This window comes from Phocoena sinus, chromosome 12, assembly GCF_008692025.1.
Source record: "Phocoena sinus isolate mPhoSin1 chromosome 12, mPhoSin1.pri, whole genome shotgun sequence".
Lineage (NCBI taxonomy): Eukaryota > Metazoa > Chordata > Mammalia > Artiodactyla > Phocoenidae > Phocoena > Phocoena sinus.
Window position 1 is genome coordinate 48286612 of NC_045774.1, and position 18784 is coordinate 48305395.

Sequence of the window (18784 nt, forward strand, 5' to 3'; positions counted from 1 at the left end):
CAGGGATGTTGCACTGGGGGGCCTAGCTCTACGACTGAATTTTGCCTGTACTGGATTCTCTTAGCTGTTTGATGTGCCATTTAGCTTGTTGCAAGGTGACTGCCTAATAGTGCATGTATGTTCTGAAAAAATAAATCATCATTGTTATTTTGAAATATTGCTCCTGATGTGAAAAAGGTTGGATTTGAAATTCATTCATATTGTTACAAATTTTATTTAAATTAAAAAATTTCTTCCATAATTATATAAAGAAAATGTGATGAATTTTTTTCATCAAGCACCATGTCGATGCCTCCAAATGCCCTCTTGTTGGCCAGTGTGCTGAACAAATATTATTTACAGTGTGAAAGGGGTTGGAAAACACTGTTCTGGTGAAATTCTCTCATTTTATTTAAAGAAAACTGATATCTGGATAGATAAGCTCAGGGATTTGTCCACTTCACAGTTGGTTGGTGTGGGGCTGGGTCTGAAAACTGGGGATCTTGACTCGGCCCTTACTGCCTCACACTGGCTCCCCAGACCTGAGGGAAAATTGGAAAGGCATTGGTTATAATTGAAAGACGAACATACAGACGTTTAGAGGAAAAAAAATGCACGTACACAGTTTAGAAATCTTTGAGGGCCTGCTGTGTCCGATAGTGCTTAGACTCTTCCTGTAGACTAGGTTATATAGTAGGATTTGTTTTGTGATGACTGTAGCTATCTCCTTTTAAAGAATAATATAAAGGTTAGACTATAACAAGAGGAATTTAGGACAGATATAAACAAAAATTGATACTAGAATTGTATGTATATAGTTTTCCAAAGAAAAGGGGAATGAATCAGGAGACCTTTCAAGTTCCTCTGGTGCTGTAATTAAACTTTTTCTGGTCTTGCTTTTGATTGGATTAGAATTTGTTCAATTAAAAATGAGTGAAAAATGATTGGAGTTTAAGTAGGTTGGGGTTAAATAGGCTTCAAAGAATGTTGCCATTAGCCTTAGATATTTCAGAGAAATACTTAGAAACTTATTAAGATATGGGATATGGGATGGTATATGTCACTTTGGTACCTGGCTGCCATTTTAACACCACAATGATGCTAAATAAGAGAGGAAATAAATAATGGGAGTTAAGGTACACTAAACTTTGGGTTAAATTGTGTTAACTTATAGTATCCAGATAAGATACAGATAAGGCAGGAGTAGGTGTCTTAGGCAATTTAAAGAAAAACACTTCACTGTCTAGACATAAAGTAGATGCATTTTGAGACCAAAACAAATTATAAGTAAAACCCTCTTAGTGACAGCTATGTAACCTTTTGGCGTGTGGTTGGGTGGGGGTTTTTTGTTTTTTTCTTTATTTTTTTTGCCATTTCTTTTAAGTTTTCCAGATGATCTTCTGTGTTTCTTCCAGTTCTCTGTAGATTTTTAAGTATTTCATTTTTTTAAGTGAAAAATATTTTGTTGCTTAATTAGTATTGGCAAACTGGACTGTTTTCTGCAGCAGAAATTGAATATATGCCTAGCAAAGTAAATTTGGAGGAAAAAGGGCAGTAATTGTCTTCTGAAAACTTAGGGTTTTTTGGGTCCAATTCTGTTTTCTTTTTGGATGATAGCTGTGGGAAGTACTAAGATTTTGAGGTCAATTTCCTTGGGGACAGTTATTTAATTTTCTTTGGGTTAAGAGAGCATTTACTATATATATGATTCAAAGAATAAAAGAAAGCATGTTACCTCAAAAATGCTTGTGTAGTATATAACAGTTTAACAAGAGTTTTCTATTTTTCTTCCATTTATTACAACTACCAAGGAAGTATAACAAGGATTAAAAGAAATATCTTATTTTGCATATATATTTATACTTCAAAGTAATTTATACATTAAATTAGGTTTTGTTTGAGATGGTGAAATGAAAGAGTTTGTAAGTAAGAATACATGTTGATATGTGAAAAAATGTGAAGTTAAAACATGTTGGCATACTCCTAGTTTCTCAGAACAAGAAAATGACTAATCTAAATTTCATTTCAGAATAAAAACCAAGACAAGCCACATAAAAGCAACCTAAAAATTAAACTGTCATCATATTATTTGTTTTAAAACTATGGAATAATATATCTGAGGAAGATTTCTCTCAAAATTGTTTTTCTCAATTTCAAGTAAGTAATTTATTTTGGTTAATATATTGGGGATGAGGGGAGGTGGGGGTGAACCTTGGCATTGAAGTTGATAAATCTACTCATCCTTAAAGTAACAACTCAAATATTAACCACTTTAAAGCCTTCTGTGACTCCTTTGCCCATTCCCAAAAGATTACCTCTTTGGTCTTCCACAGTCCTAGCCTCTTTTCACGTGGCTGATAAAGGACTGACTACACTGAGCGTTGTGTTTGTCTGTAGGAATAGTCATATGGCACTACCCTCGTGTGCCTCCTGCCCCTCACCCCTACCCCAGGATCCTCCACACTGCCTTCTGCTGCTAAGAAACCCTGGATAAGTTATTTTATTTCTGTGAGCCTTAATTTCCTCCTCTGTAAAGTGAGTTTTAATAATTTCTACCTCACTGGATTATTATGATTAAACATGGTAAGCAGCACATATCTGGCATATATAGTAACATAACTGTTACTTTCTTTTTAACCCTTCTAACTCCAGAATCTGCCACATTACTGCTATATACCAAGCACTCTTTAAAATGTTTGAGTTGAATTGAAGTGAAAAATGGAATTTTTGTAGCATTTATTCATTCCTCAGAATAGGACAAACTAAAATACCTGTACATTGTGGTGTAAGGCTCTTTACAGTTGGTCACTGACTCATATGTCTTAAGTCTAGGTAATTACTGGTTTAAAACACTTTTAAAAAATTGGCTGTGTTTTATAAGTACCCTACCCAGGCCTGATTTTTCTTTTTAAACTGTTGATATGTGTGTGTGTGTGTGTGTGTATGTATACATATACATACATATATGTATGTGTGTGTGTGTGTATGTGTGTATATATATATATATAGAGGGGGGGGAGAGAGACAGAAAACTATCCAAGTCTGATCTTGCCTTGAAAAAGGGCAGTGTTAAGCCATTGATCAAGGAGTAAGAACAGTTTTCCAATACTGCTGTTTAGGTTAAGTGTATTTCTTGTGAAAGAGCCTTATTTTCCAAAGCCATTAGTAGTGCCTTCTTTTTTTAAAATGTTGGTAGAATGAGTTGGAAGTGTGTGCGCGCCAGAGATCATAGTAAAGGTGACAGTGGGAACTATCGCTCTCTTCTTTTTTTGTCTTTTGTGAATTAGTAACACACACACAAAAATTGAAGCCTTTGGTTTTTAAACCCATTTAGTATTGTGGAATGTGGACCAAATGAATTCATTATTGCCTAGAGTTTCAGTTGTCTTCACCATATTTTTTCTACATATATTTCCAGGTTTTCTTTTGTTTTTTAATAGCATTGTCTTCTGTTTTTTTTCATGAAGTTATTAGAAATATTTTCAAATTAATTTTGATGAATCACACTTTGGTTGATGTTGCTTAGTGGTTATAAAATAGAAGCCAAGTTAGTCAAAAGACTTTAAGGTTACATCATTTTACTAACAGAGGTTATAGACCATTTATTGAGCCCTTACTGTGTGCCTTATTCTAAGTGTTTTAATTTTCACGACTCTATAAAATAGTTACTACTATCTCCGTTTTACAGTTGAGGAAATGAGGCATGAAGAGATTAATTAACTTTTGCCTGAAGTTATTCAGCATATGTTTACCTCATAGCATGTGAGAATTAAAATGAGGGAACATGTATTAGGCCATTACCTGCCTAAACAGAAGAAGCAGAGAAGCAGAATCTGAGACGTATGTTTCCTAACACTTCCAGAATCTGATAATAGCCATTACTGAGACATGACAGTGACCATGAATGTATTCTTATTCATTAATGTTTTTTGTAATAAATATACCCTGCTACTCTGTACTGACCCTTTTTTTCCTGAGCAATATTAATGTTTCCTCTCAGATTCATGTTCCCATATGAACTGAATTATTTTGTTTTTATGTGTATGTGTTTATAAGGTGATGGTAGGGCTTTACTATAATATCAATCTGATATAAAATATTTTTATAAGTTAAATAATATATGAATATATTCTCATTGTGAAATTTAAAAAAGCAGAAACAGGCAAAACAAAAATTTTCCTTGGCCACTAATCCTATTCACCTCCCCACTTGTATCAATTTTTGTTTAGCAAACCTGCCCCAAAACTTAGTGTATAAAACAATAGCCATGGGCTTCCCTGGTGGCACAGTGGTTGAGGGTCCGCCTGCCGATGCAGGGGACGCGGGTTCGTGCCCCGGTCCGGGAGGGTCCCGTGTGCCGCGGAGCGGCTGGGCCCGTGGGCTGTGGCCGCTGGGCCTGCACATCCGGAGCCTGTGCTCCGCAGCGGGAGAGGCCACAGCAGTGAGAGGCCCGCGTACCGCAAAAAAAAAACAAAACCCAAAAAACAATAGCCATTTGTTAGCCCATGATTCTGGCAAGGGCTCAGTTCAGCATTTCTGCTCCTGCTTCTGGCTGGGCTTGCTTATGCGGCTGCAATCAGCTGAGAGGTCGTCTGGAAGCCAATTGGCCTAGAATGGCTTCACTCCTATGTCTGGATATTGGTGCTGGGGTGGCGGAGAGCCATGTGTCTCCAGAAGGCTGGCCTTCATGTGGAGGCAGTAGTAGGATTTGTAGGAGCAGCAAGTGAAGGCAAGCCCCATATATTTTGTCTGATGGGCCAAAGCAAATCACATGGCCAAGCCCTGAGTCTGTGTGGGAGGAATTTCCTAAAAGTGTGTGACTCATTAGGGGGCCATTACTGCAACAATCTGCTATACCTCTGTTGCTGGCCGACTCATTTTTCAGAAAACATTTATCAGTGTACAGTGCTCTACTCTTGAAAAAGTATAGTGTTTAAGCAATTTATTTACCAATTCAGATAAATTTAGTTAATTTCTTTTTCTCAGTTGTTTTATTCCATTCTCATCATCCTTCAGCATCATTCCTGGTCCCATTCACCCAGCAGATTTAATTGATCACCCACTAAGTGCACAGTAGGCCATCATGAGGTGAGGAGCAGATGGAGCAATACTACTGTGTTCATCATCAAAGTTTCTTAAACTTGTCCACCTGTCTGCTTCATTATATGAACAGTATTCTATAAAAGCAGGCAATTACTAACAAATTTTTTAAAATGACCAACAGCTCACACCAGCCTGAACATATCTTATGTACTATATTTTTTAAATGTCTTACAAGGATTTCTTCCAGTAAGAAGAACTATATAATACAGAGGTTGTTTCAATCTGTACTCCCACCAGCAGTAATGAGACTTCTTCCATATTTTCACCAAGGTTATGGTCTCAAATGTTTTGATCTTTACCAATCTAATAGATAAAAATTATAGATCTCAGTGTAGTTTTAATTTGCATTCTTTTATTATGAGTGAGATTGGATGTCCTTCCAGATACTTGAGAGCCATTTGTATTTCTTTTTCAGGATACCACTCGTTTATCTTTTACCCACTTTTCTGTTGTGAGTCTTGGTCTTTTGCTTACTGATTCCAAGGAGCTCTTCATATATTAGGAAAATTGGTCTATATCTGTGAATTGAGTTGCAAATATTTTTTCTAGTTTTAGTCTTATGGTAAATACATTTTATTTGAATAATTTTTTTTCATTTTATAACGAAGTTTGTATCTTAAATGACGCTTTTAGAACACATTTAGTTGAGGTTAGGTTTAAGTATTAGCTTTGGGAATGGAAGAACACTTATTTAGAGAACTTACCTTTCAAAACCCTGACTTAAAATGAAAAGTGTCAAAAGGATCCTATCTTTGATATACTTTTTTCTCTTCTAAGTTTGGTACTATCATGAGACCACTCCTTTTGACAGACCAGTCCAAGAAGTAGGATCATCCTTTGGAGGGTAATTTTTAGATGATTGACTGTAGAGCATAGGCGGAAAATACATTTCTGTTACTTAAAATAAATTGTTAATAATGTTGCTTTGAGTGTTATCTAGTTCAGTGTGCATTGTGTGTATGTGTTTGTGTGTAATGTGTACACACATATATATAGTGGTAGTGTTTCAAGCAGTGCTCTCGTATAACCCTTCATCTCTTTAGCCAGCCTTTACCTAATCAACCATATAGCTATATTAATGTGGCTACATTTGGCTGTTGTTTTTCCAGTGGGCCACAAAGAAGAAAGATAAACAAACTGTGACCTTTTTTGAGAAAGCAATAATGCTACCCATTACCCAGATAATATCCTACATTTTTTTTTTTTTTTTTTTTTTTTTTTTTTTTTTTTTTTTTATGCGTTACGCGGGCCTCTCACTGTTGTGGCCTCTCCCGCTGCGGAGGACAGGCTCCGGACGCGCAGGCCCAGCGGCCATGGCTCACGGGCCCAGCCGCTCCGCGGCACGTGGGACCCTCCCAGACCGGGGCACGAACCCGCGTCCCCTGCATCGGCAGGCGGACTCTCAACCACTGCGCCACCAGGGAAGCCCCTATCCTACATTTTTAATAAGATTGTAACGAGGTAGGAAGAGGATAGCAGAGGCATCTATGATATATGCAGCATCTGACATTATGAAATACTTTGACTTCTTGCCTTGAGTTCTGTATAAAAGTGGAATAGAAAACTGCAAGGCTAAAGAGCTTAGCATGTTTTAAGTCATTTAATGTAGTTCTCAAAAGTTTTTAAAGTTGGCAAACCCTTTCTTCATAATCATTTTACCCAGCAGCATCAAAAAAAGCAAAACCAGACAGGAATCCTTAAGTGATTCATAGTGAGGAATAGTAGAAAACCCTTTTTTGCCATGTTTTACATGGTTTTTAATTTTTCAAAGTTGTCAAGGTATTCTTTAGGGTCTGTTATATCATCAGTATCTTTATAAATGTTTCATCGACAATTAAATTTTTCTATTTATTTGTTACCAAATTGTTGACATACTATTATTTCCTTGATTGATTCTTTTAAAAAAATTCTAATATTTCTGAGGTTGTAATACATCTCACAATGTGTACATTTAACACAGTAATTTTTTCTCCTGAAAAGCTAGTATTAAACTGATGGTACATCTTATAATAGATGACTTCCTGAAGGAAATGTGACATTTCATAATTTGTTTTCTTTTTTTTTTTCATCATTTGTTTTCATTCTCTACTTATTTTTAATCTATTCTGTCATGGAATGAGACTTTCCCACTTTATTTTGTTCTTCACTTTCGCTTTGCATCTCTAATTGTTTTAACTTTTGTATATTTTGATGTTGTGTTATTGGCACATAAAGCTTTATAACTGATAGGTCTTTTTTTTTTTTTTTTTTTTTTTTTTTCCTTATGCGGGCCTCTCACTGTTGTGGTCTCTCCCGTTGCGGAGCACAGGCTCTGAATGCGCAGGCTCAGCGGCCATGGTTCACGGGCCCACCCACTCTGCAGCATGTGGGATCTTCCCGGACCGGGGCACGAACCCGTGTCCCCTGCATTGGCAGGTGGACTCTCAACCACTGCGCCACCAGGGAAGCCCTGATAGGTCTTTTATAGCAGTACTTTTCAAACTAATTGTGGTGAAGAATCAATTTTTTCTGATACCTCTTTAAAATACATTAAAAATGAATTACTAGGGACTTCCTGGTGGTGCAGTGGTTAAGAATCTGCCTGCCAGTGCAGGGGACAGGGGTTTGATCCCTGGTCCCGGAGGATCCCACATGCTGCGGGGCACCTAAGCCCATGCACCACAACTAATGAGCCTGTGCTCTAGAGCCCGCAAGCCACAACTGCTGAGCCCATGTGCGACAACTACTGAAGCCCGCATGCCTAGAGCCTGTGCTCCGCAACAAGAGAAGCCACCACATTGAGAAGCCCACACACCACAATGAAGAGTAGCCCCTGCTTGCCGCGACTAGAGAAAGCCCGCGCGCAGCAATGAAGACCCAACGCAGCCATAAATAAATAATAAATAAATTAAAAATAAAATCCACCTCTTAAAAAAAAAAAAGTGAATTACTAGAAAAATGAAATGAGAAAGAAAACCCAACAAGCTCCCTTTTTTTATTATTATATTATTAAATAGGTATAGAATTCCTGTCAAATTTCTGTAAGAGTTTCTAGTTTGATACTTGCTTGTTGCAAACCTATAACAAACAACTTTGTCATAGACTGCATTTGAGTAGCACTGTAGATAACCTTTTTTTTTTTTTTTTTTGCGGTATGCGGGCCTCTCACTGTTGTGGCCTCTCCCATCACGGAGCACAGGCTCTGGACGCGTAGGCTCAGCGGCCATGGCTCACGGGCCCAGCCGCTCCGCGGCATGTGGGATCTTCCCAGACTGGGGCACGAACCCATGTCCCCTGCATCGGCAGGCGGACTCTCAACCACTGCACCACCAGGGAAGCCCTAGATATCTTTTTTTTTTTTTTTTTTGTGGTAAGCGGGCCTCTCTCACTGTCGCAGCCTCTCCCGTTGCGGAGCACAGGCTCCGGACGCGCAGGCTCAGCGGCCATGGCTCACGGGCCCAACTGCTCCGCGGCATGTGGGATCTTCCCGGACCGGGGCACAAACCTGTGTCGCCTGCATCGGCAGGCGGACTCTCAACCACTGCGCCACCAGGGAAGCCCTAGATATCTTTTTTTAATCAGTCTAACGAGACCTTTTAATTTTCTTCTTGAGTCCTGTTTCTTGTTCCACATCAAAATTATTACCTATTTCCTTTTAGTTTGACTATTTACATGTTGTATAATTGCCTGTCACTATTTTTAATTCTTCTTAAGTCATTTCATTTTTTTTAACCCCATCTGAGGATCTTTCCAGTAGAGGTTTTAAACTATAAAAATTTGCTGTAATTGATGTATTTGATTTTTACTCCTATAATTTTATACTTTTAAATAATTCTGTTTTACTCTTTGCTTTCTGTTTTTTGTAGCATAAACTCTTTTATGTGCTTTATTAAGCATGATATAGTAATTTTTAAAAGCATATATACAGAAATGTAGTTTTAATGATAAAATTTGGGAACAAATAAGAAACATTTTCTTTTATGTAATACAAGGAATTTAGCTTATTTTAATTTTTATACTCTTAGCTTCTGAGTCTTTAACTTATAAATGTTGAATGTTTTAAACGGTATATCTTCTCTTTAAAAAAATATTTAGCTTATGTGTTAAATTTCAGTAGAACAATTTAGACTTACCTCTATGTATTAATTTTGTATGGAGCACCACCACTCATCTATGTATATACCACACCTTTATACCCATTCTTGAGTTCCAGGTTTAATTTTTTTTTTTTTTTTTTTGGTTGCCTCAAATACATTTCCATGTACTATTTTTCAGGAGATATCCAGGTGGTTTACTTTTCTGAATCCTTGAATATCTGAAAATGGCTTTTTTTGTGTGTACATGTTAATGCGAGCATGGCTCAAAATGGTATTCTTGTGTCCCAGGCTTTTCCTTTAAAATTCTCTAAATATTATTCTGGCGTCTTTGAATTTTGACTGAGATAAGAAAGTCCTTTTGATGTAGAGATGCTGGTGTTTTTTTTGTGTGTGTGTGTTTTTTTTAGTACGCTGGCCTCTCACTGTTGTGGCCTCTTCCGTCGTGGAGCACAGGCTCCGGACGCGCAGGCCCAGCAGCCATGGCTCACGGGCCCAGCCGCTCCGTGGCATGTGGGATCCTCCCGGACCGGGGCACAAACCCGTGTCCCCTGCATCGGCAGGCAGACTCTCAACCACTGCGCCACCAGGGAAGCCCTGGTGTTTTTTATTTTGGGATAGTTCTTCTATTATGCCTTTGATTATTGCTTTCATTCCATTTGTTATGCTATTTTGTTTCTAAATTAATGAAATACCTGTTATTTGTGAATTGGTTTACATTTCTTTTTTATACCTGCCTTCCCTCTTATTTTTAACTTTGTCCTTTCACGTTCTTGGTGATCCTTTTTGTTTTCATCTTCTTACATTACTGATATATTTTCCTGTAATACAGATTCTATTCTTTCTCGTCTCCAGTATGGATTTTAATTTTGTTGTTTATATTTCTTTCCTTTTCCTTATCTCTTAGAGTGCCATTTATATCTTAGTCTGCGTATCTCTATTGTGTTTTTATTCCTTCCTTTTTTTTTTAAAGAATATGTTGGGGGTAGGAGTTTATTAAATTATTTTATTTATTTTTGCTGTGTTGGGTCTTAGTTTCTGTGCGAGGGCTTTCTCTAGTTGTGGCAAGCGGAGCCCCTCTTCATCGCGGTGCGCGGGCCTCTCACTATCGCAGCCTCTCTTGTTGCGGAGCACAGGCACCAGACATGCAGGCTCAGTAGTTGTGGCTCATGGGCCCAGTTGCTCCACGGCATGTGGGATCCTCCTAGACCAGGGCTCGAACCCGTGTCCCCTGCATTAGCAGGCATATTCTCAACCACTGTGCCACCAGGGAAGCCCCTATGCCTTCCTTTTGTAACTGATCATCTTTCCTTATAAAAGATGTTTCACAGAAACTGTATTTTCTTGTGTCTTATCGAGAACACAGCAGAGATACTGTCTACATTTCTTCTGTTTCCTAATGTAAATTATCACAGATTCTTTTCTTTGGCATTTTAAGATGTGCTGAATGTTTGTATAGGTCCCAAGTTTATCCTTCTATGAACAAGAGGCTATTTATCCACTCCTGATGTTTGCAAGTAGGCAGAGTTTGGAAAGTCCAATTGATTATCTTCATTTTTGCTTATAAACTGATAGACTTGCCTTCCCAGATATACAGAGCTAATAATTGAGCACAGCCCACTTAGATGAAAACATTCATTTAGTATGCCTGTACTGGATTGAGGTTTAAGAGTTTTCCCCTGTTCTGACTGCACAGTCTCTGTCATGTGGGAGCAGAGTTATTCCCGGATAACCTGAGGATCTTTCTTTCTGTTTTTTTGTCTTCTCTTTCTGTCTGTCTGTCTGTCTTTCTATCTTTCTTTTCTCCAGAGCATTACATGAAAGTCTCCAGGTCGTAAAGGGCCTTAGGACTTCTGGTGGTTTTTATCAGTGAGGGAAGCTCATTTAACATCCAGAATGGAGAGAGCTATGCTCCATCAGTTTTGTTGATACTAGGAATTGTGTTTTTAGAATAGATGAAGAAAGAGAGGTATTGAGTGAGAAAATATAACCTTGGTATTGAGCGAGAAAGTACAACCTTACATATTTTAGAAAGATTTTAGTAGGGAACTGGTTTCTGTTTGAGCAGATTATATTTCCAAGGTAGAGAATAGTGCTGTATATCTTAAATATTTTAGTGAAAAATTGGAAGAGTTATTTTATATTTCATAGATTCTAAGATGTTTATCCTGCCCCCCCCCCCCCACCAATTTTACATCTCAGTAATTGGGATGGGTCTTACCATCAGTGACGCATCATATTTAATTGGAAGCATATTCTTTCTTAGTAGTACAAAAAAATGTCTTATAATCATTGGCATTTTAGATTCAGTGAAATATATAAATAGATGTTTAGCTTAGTGCCATTCTAAATTTAATCTCCTCACTTCTTGTGAGTAAAGAATTAATAGCTTTTTTTCCCCTGGACTGTTTTGGTCTTGGGTTAACTCTAGCTTTATTCACCTAGAAACCTGATAGAGATAGAATGTCAGTTGTGTAACCAAGCACCTTTGCTTTTGGTAATAATGAATCATGATTAGTAAAGTACATATGGACTGGGAGGACTGTGAATAAACTGTAAATACCAGTGGGAGGCAACAGCTTTGGGCTTTCCTGGGTGTGATAACTCTTATAGTTGAGTGAGTCTATTGTGAGGCTGGGAATCTATGTCTTCAGGACTGGAGTTGGTGGTTACTATTCGGTACTTCCAAGCTAGGGTAGTTACTACACCGGTCCTTGTGATCGCGTTCTCTTTTACCTGACCTGCCACCTGGGGGGCCAAAGAGAATACTCTCTGAATTGCTGTGAAGACTTCTACTGAAGAATAACTACCTGACACTGCCTTGCTGGCATGTTGTTTTATATCTTGCTAAGTATAACCAGTATCTAGTGTGGCCTCTTTGGGTCATGTGCATCTCAGTGTCTAGGAACAACAGGGGTGTTGTTCTTGTATTTGGTGATTTTATTTAACTTTTTTTTTTGTTTGTTTTCAGTATTTGCTGAGTGAAGCTGTACTTATTACTTATTCTTAGTAAGAATTTTAAATTTAAATATATAATAAATATGAGACTGTCTGTAATATGTATAGGGTAAGGAATATAAAAAAATCTGTTTACTACCCAGAATAAACATTACAAATATCTTTGAAGTCTCTGATTGCCTCCTCCTCTCTTATCTAATTTTGGTTAATCATTTCCTTGTTTTTCTTTATAGTTTTACCTCATTTGTAAATATCCCTAAACAATATATTATTTGGTTTTATCTTTTTAGAGTTATTTATGTGTGTCTGTTCTTCTGTGATTTCCCCCTGCCCCAACCCAACATTATGTTTTAGGGAATCACCTATGTTGAATTATATAGCTGTAGTTCATTCCTTTTTACTGCTGTATAGTATTGTGTTATATGAGTATATCACAATTTTATTTATTCCTTCTCCTATCTGTGAACATCTGACTTGTTTCCTGGTCTTTTTTTTTTTAATCCCCAGTTACTGACAATGCTGTTATGAAACTGTTGTACGTGTCTTCTAGAGCATGTGTATAAGAATTTATCATGGCTGTACTAGGGGTGGAATTGCCGTGGTATGATGTGTACATCTCTGTTTTATTGGGTAATGCCAAATTGTTTTCCACAGTGGTTCTATCAACTTATATGCCCACCAGCAATGTATGAGAGTTTCTGATGTTCCCCATCTTCACCAACACTTAGATTTGTCAAACTTAAGTTTTAAATGAATTCTTTTAGGTGTAAATGATCTCCCTCATTGTGAGTTTGTATATTTTCTCTCACTAGTAAGGTTGAATTTTTCTGTATGTTTATCATCTGCTTGTCCTATCATACATTGAGAGGAATGTTAAAGTCTCCAACTTGTGGATTTGCCTGTTTCTCTTTCAGTTCTATCAGTTTTTGCTTTTGTTGAAGCTTTGAAGCTTTTGTTGGGTTCTTACATATTTAGGATTATTATGTCTTCTTGGTGAAATGGCTTCTTAATCCCTAGTAATATTCCTTATTCTGAAAGTCTTCCTTGTCCGTTATTAATATAGCCACTCCAGCTTTCTTTTAATTAGCTTTTAACATGGTATATCATGTCAAGAATTGTGAAGGGGCTGAGATTTTTACGTTCTTGCAAGCTAACAAGTTAACTTGCCACAAATTTCATAGATGCTGGCATTAGACAGATTCCTGATTTTCCACTTTATTCACTACTAATAAGGAGTAATTGCAGTTGGGAGATAGTTGCAGGTCAAGTACTGAGAAGTAGATTCAAAGACACCTACCACAGTACAGACCCATGGAGAAATGTCTCCTAACATATCTTTTTCCATCCTTTTACTTTCAACCTACTTCTGGTTTTATATTTAAAATGGGTTTCTTGTAGATAGTATGTAGTTGGGCTTACTTGTTTACCTAGTCTGACAGTCTCTGTCTTTTAATTGATGTGTTTAGGTTTTTTACATTTAATGTAATTAATAATATGGTTGGACTAAACTCTGATACTGTCCCTCATAGCTCTTGTGTAATTTGTTCTGGGTTTTTTCTGTTTTTTTCCCCACTCTTCCCTGCCCCCCCCCAATATGATGAAATTTATCTTTAGGGAGATTTCCTTCATGATAATAGTTGTTGTTGACATTCCTTAAGTATTGATATGTCAGAATGTGAAGTTATGCTATAGAGGCATATACTTTTTGTCATGTCCTGAGATCTTTCAGATTATTAGTAAAATATAAACTTGTAGTAATTTTTGTCCCAACTAAAACCAGTCTGATTCGATTTGTGTACTATGAGATATGGTCCAGAATTGTTGCTATTGTGAAGATAGAATATAATGTAATAATTCCAGTAACTTATGAAGTAAGGTGTGTTTTAGTTTTATATGCTGAAACATATTCTTATTTTTCTATGTTAATCACTTGAAATTCATTGGATTTTCATTCTGAATTATGTTTCAGTTGTTATTATAACTTTACATATTTAATTTGGAATAAGAAAGTAATATTACATATTACCAAGTAGCTAGACTCAGATATGTTTATTTTACTCTCCTAGGACTGTATAGAATTACGTAGACATTAGTTACAGTATAAGTAAGAATTCAGGATTATTTTGTTTTGTTTTTTTTTAACCTGTTATTTGAGAAAGTGGTTTGGAGGTATAAATGGGATACCTTTTAAAGGAGAGATTTTTCAAGATCATTAAAAATTAATAAAACAATTAGTTTAAGTAAAACAAATTTAAGGCTTGGAAATTTCAAAGAGTAAAAAATATTTTGTTTGAGTAGATCAAGTTGCTTTGAATTATCAAAAGTAATAGATGAGACTTATGTAGTTTCTTTTTATATTATAAGGTAGATGAATAAAAAGGAATACTATCTTAGAAGAAAGCAAGAGATGCTTCTGATTTTTTCCTTTACATCCACTGAGGTGTGTCAGACTTACCCAAAAAAAAAAAAAAAAGTCTTTGGATATGTCTGCTTCAAGCGTCTAAAAGTTTAATCATAAAAAAAACACTTACATTTGAAATCTGGAGCTTAATAGTGTGGAATGGGTATTAGTATCTTTACAAAAGTTGTTTGGGGGGAATGAACTAGTTCATTGTAAGCATTTTTGTGTGATCTCAGCTTTACATAATAAGATTTCTTGTCATTGATAAATTTTACTTTTTCACAGAGAGGAAAAGTGTTTTGTTTGACCCATGTCCCAGTAGCTGGCAGATTTTGAAATGAGGATATCTCTAATTTGATATTGAAGAATAGTCACATCAAAGGACAAGGAGCCAAATGCATGAAGAATTTTCTTTTTTGGCAGAAAGCCCCAGTATATACAGATTCTTTTAAAAAATTGGAGTAAACTTCATCATGGGCAGTTTCTTGTTTAGTATGGTAAATTCCCACTGTAGCCCCACCATAGACTCAATAACAGAGGGTTAGGCTTTTGCTGACAACTGTGATATTTTCTGGCTCTACTTTTGCAGTTGTAGAACTGGAACACGGAATTGTTTTTCCTCCGATAAAAAGGAATACTCTGAATTACTTAAATGCAATTGGAAATCTGATCCTACGCATATTGATATACGTACACACACAGAAAAGAAAAGTGAAACATGTATGGTGATTTTTTAAAAATCCTAATACGTTTTTTTCTCCATAATTATTCTTTGATACATTATAGGGCTTTGGTAAATATTTATTGAAGAAAAGAATTCTCTGTATATTATCTTAAACAGGTGGCAAACCCTTACATGTATTGTAGATTATGGACTTTCACATCCATTCTCTGTCCATTTCTATTGTTACTACTTTAATTGAGGACTCATTATTTTTGCTTGGACCATCATAATAGCCTCTCACCTTGCCTTTAACTTCACCTTTATTTACTTATTTTAATTTTTTGGCTGCATTGGGTCTGTGTTGCTGTGTGCGGGCTTTCTCTAGTTGTGGTGAGTGGGGGCTTTTCTTCATTGAGGTGCGTGGGCTTCTCATTGCGGTGGCTTCTCTTGTTGCAGAGCACGGGCTCTAGGTGCATGGGCTTCAGTGGTTGTGGCACGCAGGCCCTAGAGTGCACGGGCTCCAGTAGTTAGTTGCAGCATGAGGGCTCAGTAGTTGTGGCTCACGGGCTCTAGAGCACAGGTTCAATAGTTGTGGCGCACGGGCTTAGTTGCTCCGCAGCATGTGAGATCTTCCTGAACCAGGGATTGAACCTGTGTCCCCTGCATTGGCAGGTGGATTCTTAACCACTGCACCACCAGGGAAGTCCCCTAACTTCACCTTTTTCCACATCTAGTCCTTATAAGGTCACTAACGTGATCTTTCTTAAACCCAGATACCATCCAAATGTTGACATTGACAGTGGTACAGGAAAATAGGTGAAAAACCTAAATGTTTAAAAATAAGGGATAGTTACACCTATATGGTACCTATGGTCTGCTATACAGTCATCAAAAATCTTACTAAGAAAGAATAGAAGGGAGAAATGTCCACTTGCATGACTAAGTGAAGAAAATAGGCTTCAAAGTAGTTTGTACAGGGCTTCCCTGGTGGCACAGTGGTTGGGAGTCCGCCTGCCGATGCAGGGGACACGGGTTTGTGCCCCAGTCTGGGAGGATCCCACATGACGCGGAGCGGCTGGGCCCGTGGGCCATGGCCACTGAGCCTGCACGTCCGGAGCCTGTGCTCCGCAACGGGAGAGGCCACGGCAGTGGGGGGCCCGCATACCGCAAAAAAAAAGAAAAAGTAGTTTGTACAGTATGATCCTTCTGTTTAAAAATGTATATAATGTAGGGACCTTCCTGGCGGTCCAGTGATTAAGACTTTGCCTTCCAATGCTGGGGGTGTGGGTTTGATCCCGGGTTAGGGAGCTAAGATCCCATGTGCCTGTGGCCAAAATACCAAAACATGAAACAGAAGCGATATTGTAACAAATTCAATAAAGTCTTAAAAAATGTATATACTGTAAACACAGAGAAAAACAAATAACACCAGAGTATGAACTGTTTATCTCCAGGTGGTAGAATTGAGTAATGTTTTTCTTTTTTGTGTTTTTTTATATGTTTTGAATAAAAGCACTTTGTAGTTAGGGAGAAAATTAATAAACCCAAACATATAAACTATTCACATTATTCTCCTGTTTGAAGCTATCACTAGCTTCCCATATTCTACAGAGATATTTCCCCAGAAGTAGTCCATGGGTATAGCTGCTTTAGAATCACCTGGTGTACTTATTATAAGTAAATTTCTGGGGTCCACCCCAGGCATATGAAATAAAAACCTTTGGGTTTATCCTAGGAGTGTGTACTAGCAAGAGCCACCTCTAATTGTTATATACTCTGAAGTTGTCAAATTGGCCTGCAGTATTCAGTAAAACTCTGGATGACATAAAACGTTTCCATGATCTGACACCTGAGTGCTTTTGCAGCCTCATCTTCCTCCCCAAGCACTTTGCTCTTCAGTTTGAACTGCTGGCCCTTGCCCAGATGCATATTTCATGGCTCTGCATTTGCTTTTACCTTAAGGAAAGCAGGAACTCTGGCTGTTCTGGGTGTGGAGTGCCTGGCATAATTTTGTCCCTCATAGAATGTTTTTGATGACTGGAATGACCATGTCCATTCAGTGAATTCTTCATATTTCAAAACTGTCCTGAGATATCACCTCTATTGTGAAGCTCTCTTGACTTCAGCCAACTCAGAGTTGATTGCTCCTTTGTGCTGTCATTGTACTTGTATCTCTGTTAGAGCAGTTATCATTTGACTTGTCTGGCTTCCCTATTTAGAGTGTAAGTTTCATGAGGGTACAGCAGTATGCTGCCAGTCTTTGTGTCCTTAGTGCTTGTTGCCTAGACATGCAATAAAAATTAGTAGAAAAAACTCATAGTGGAAGGACAAATATTGTATGATTCCACTTATATGGGGTATCTAGAATAGTCAGATTCATAGAGAAAGAAAGTAGATTAGTGGTTACCAGGGGCTGGGGGAAAATGGGAAATGGGGACTTGTTGTTTAATGGGTGCAGAGTTTCAGTTTGGGATGATGGAAAGAAATGTTCTAGAGATGGATGGTGGTAATGGTTACACAACAGTGTGAATGTACTTCATACCATTGAATTGTATACTCAGAAAGGATTAAGATGGTAAATTTTGTATATGTTGTGGCACCAAAAACAAAAAAAAAACAAAACCACCTCATGAAGGTAAAGACCTTGACCTATTTACTCAACTTTCTTCTCTGCTATTTCTAATGTTGTTTAGTTTCGTTAATTGTTTTCTTTTGACGTGGTAGTACTTGATTTTAAAGATATTTGAAATTGATGTACAGAGAAAGCCCATAGGAGCGGCTTCCCTGGTGACACAGTGGTTGAGAGTCTGCCTGCCAATGCAGGGGACACGGGTTCGTGCCCCGGTCTGGGAGGATCCCATGTGCCGTGGAGCGGCTGGGCCCATGAGCCTGCGCGTCCGGAGCCTGTGCTCCGCAGCAGGGGAGGCCACAACATTGAGAGGCCCGCGTACCGCAAAAAAAAAAAAAAAAAAAAGGCAAGTCAGAGAAAGCCCATAGGAAAATCTATAACAAATCAACATAGTTTATAAAGTAAAGGGGGGAAACATAGTATCTACCTTTAAAAAATCACATATTTAAAGAAAATATTATTATGATTTTACAAATAGAAATTAAAATTGAAGTGGCTGTCACTTGCTACTAACCAGTATATATTGGTGAAACAGAAGTAGTATTGCATTGTGGAATTTCAGACTTGGTAAGGTCAAAGGGTCTTTTTCCTCTACTTGGAATTGTTTTCCTGCTCAAGTCCAGGATGATTGTCAAGTGACACATTGAGTACCTTGGCAGTATCCTAAGTGGTTTTTTTTCCTCCCCACCTCCAGCAGCCCCTGGTCTAATTACTATAGTTTTGCCTTTTCTAGAATTTCGTATAAATGCAGTCATACAGTATGTAGTCATTTGTGTCTTCATCCACATTGTTGCATGTATCAGTAGTGTGTTCCTTTATATTGCTGAGTCATATTCCATTATATGGATATACCATTCACTGGGAGCTGGACATGTGGAGGTTGTTTCCATGTTGGTCTATTATGAATAAAGATGCTGTGAACACTCATGTACAAGTCTTTGTATGAATATATATTTTCATTTCTCTTATAAATACTT

General features: G+C 37.6%; 1 protein-coding gene across 2 annotated transcripts in view; it reads left to right on the forward strand.

Annotated features, from left to right (window-relative positions):
• The window catches only part of REV3L (REV3 like, DNA directed polymerase zeta catalytic subunit), a 185883-nt gene that overhangs the window by 8809 nt on the left and 158290 nt on the right, over positions 1–18784 (forward strand). Inside the window, exon 3 of one of the 2 annotated variants that reach the window (XM_032650683.1) lies at positions 2009–2136. The exons of the other annotated variant lie outside the window; for it this stretch is intronic. The gene's annotated coding sequence lies outside the window, so the exon portion shown is untranslated. The remainder of the gene's footprint in view (positions 1–2008; positions 2137–18784) is intronic. 2 annotated transcript variants of the gene reach the window in all.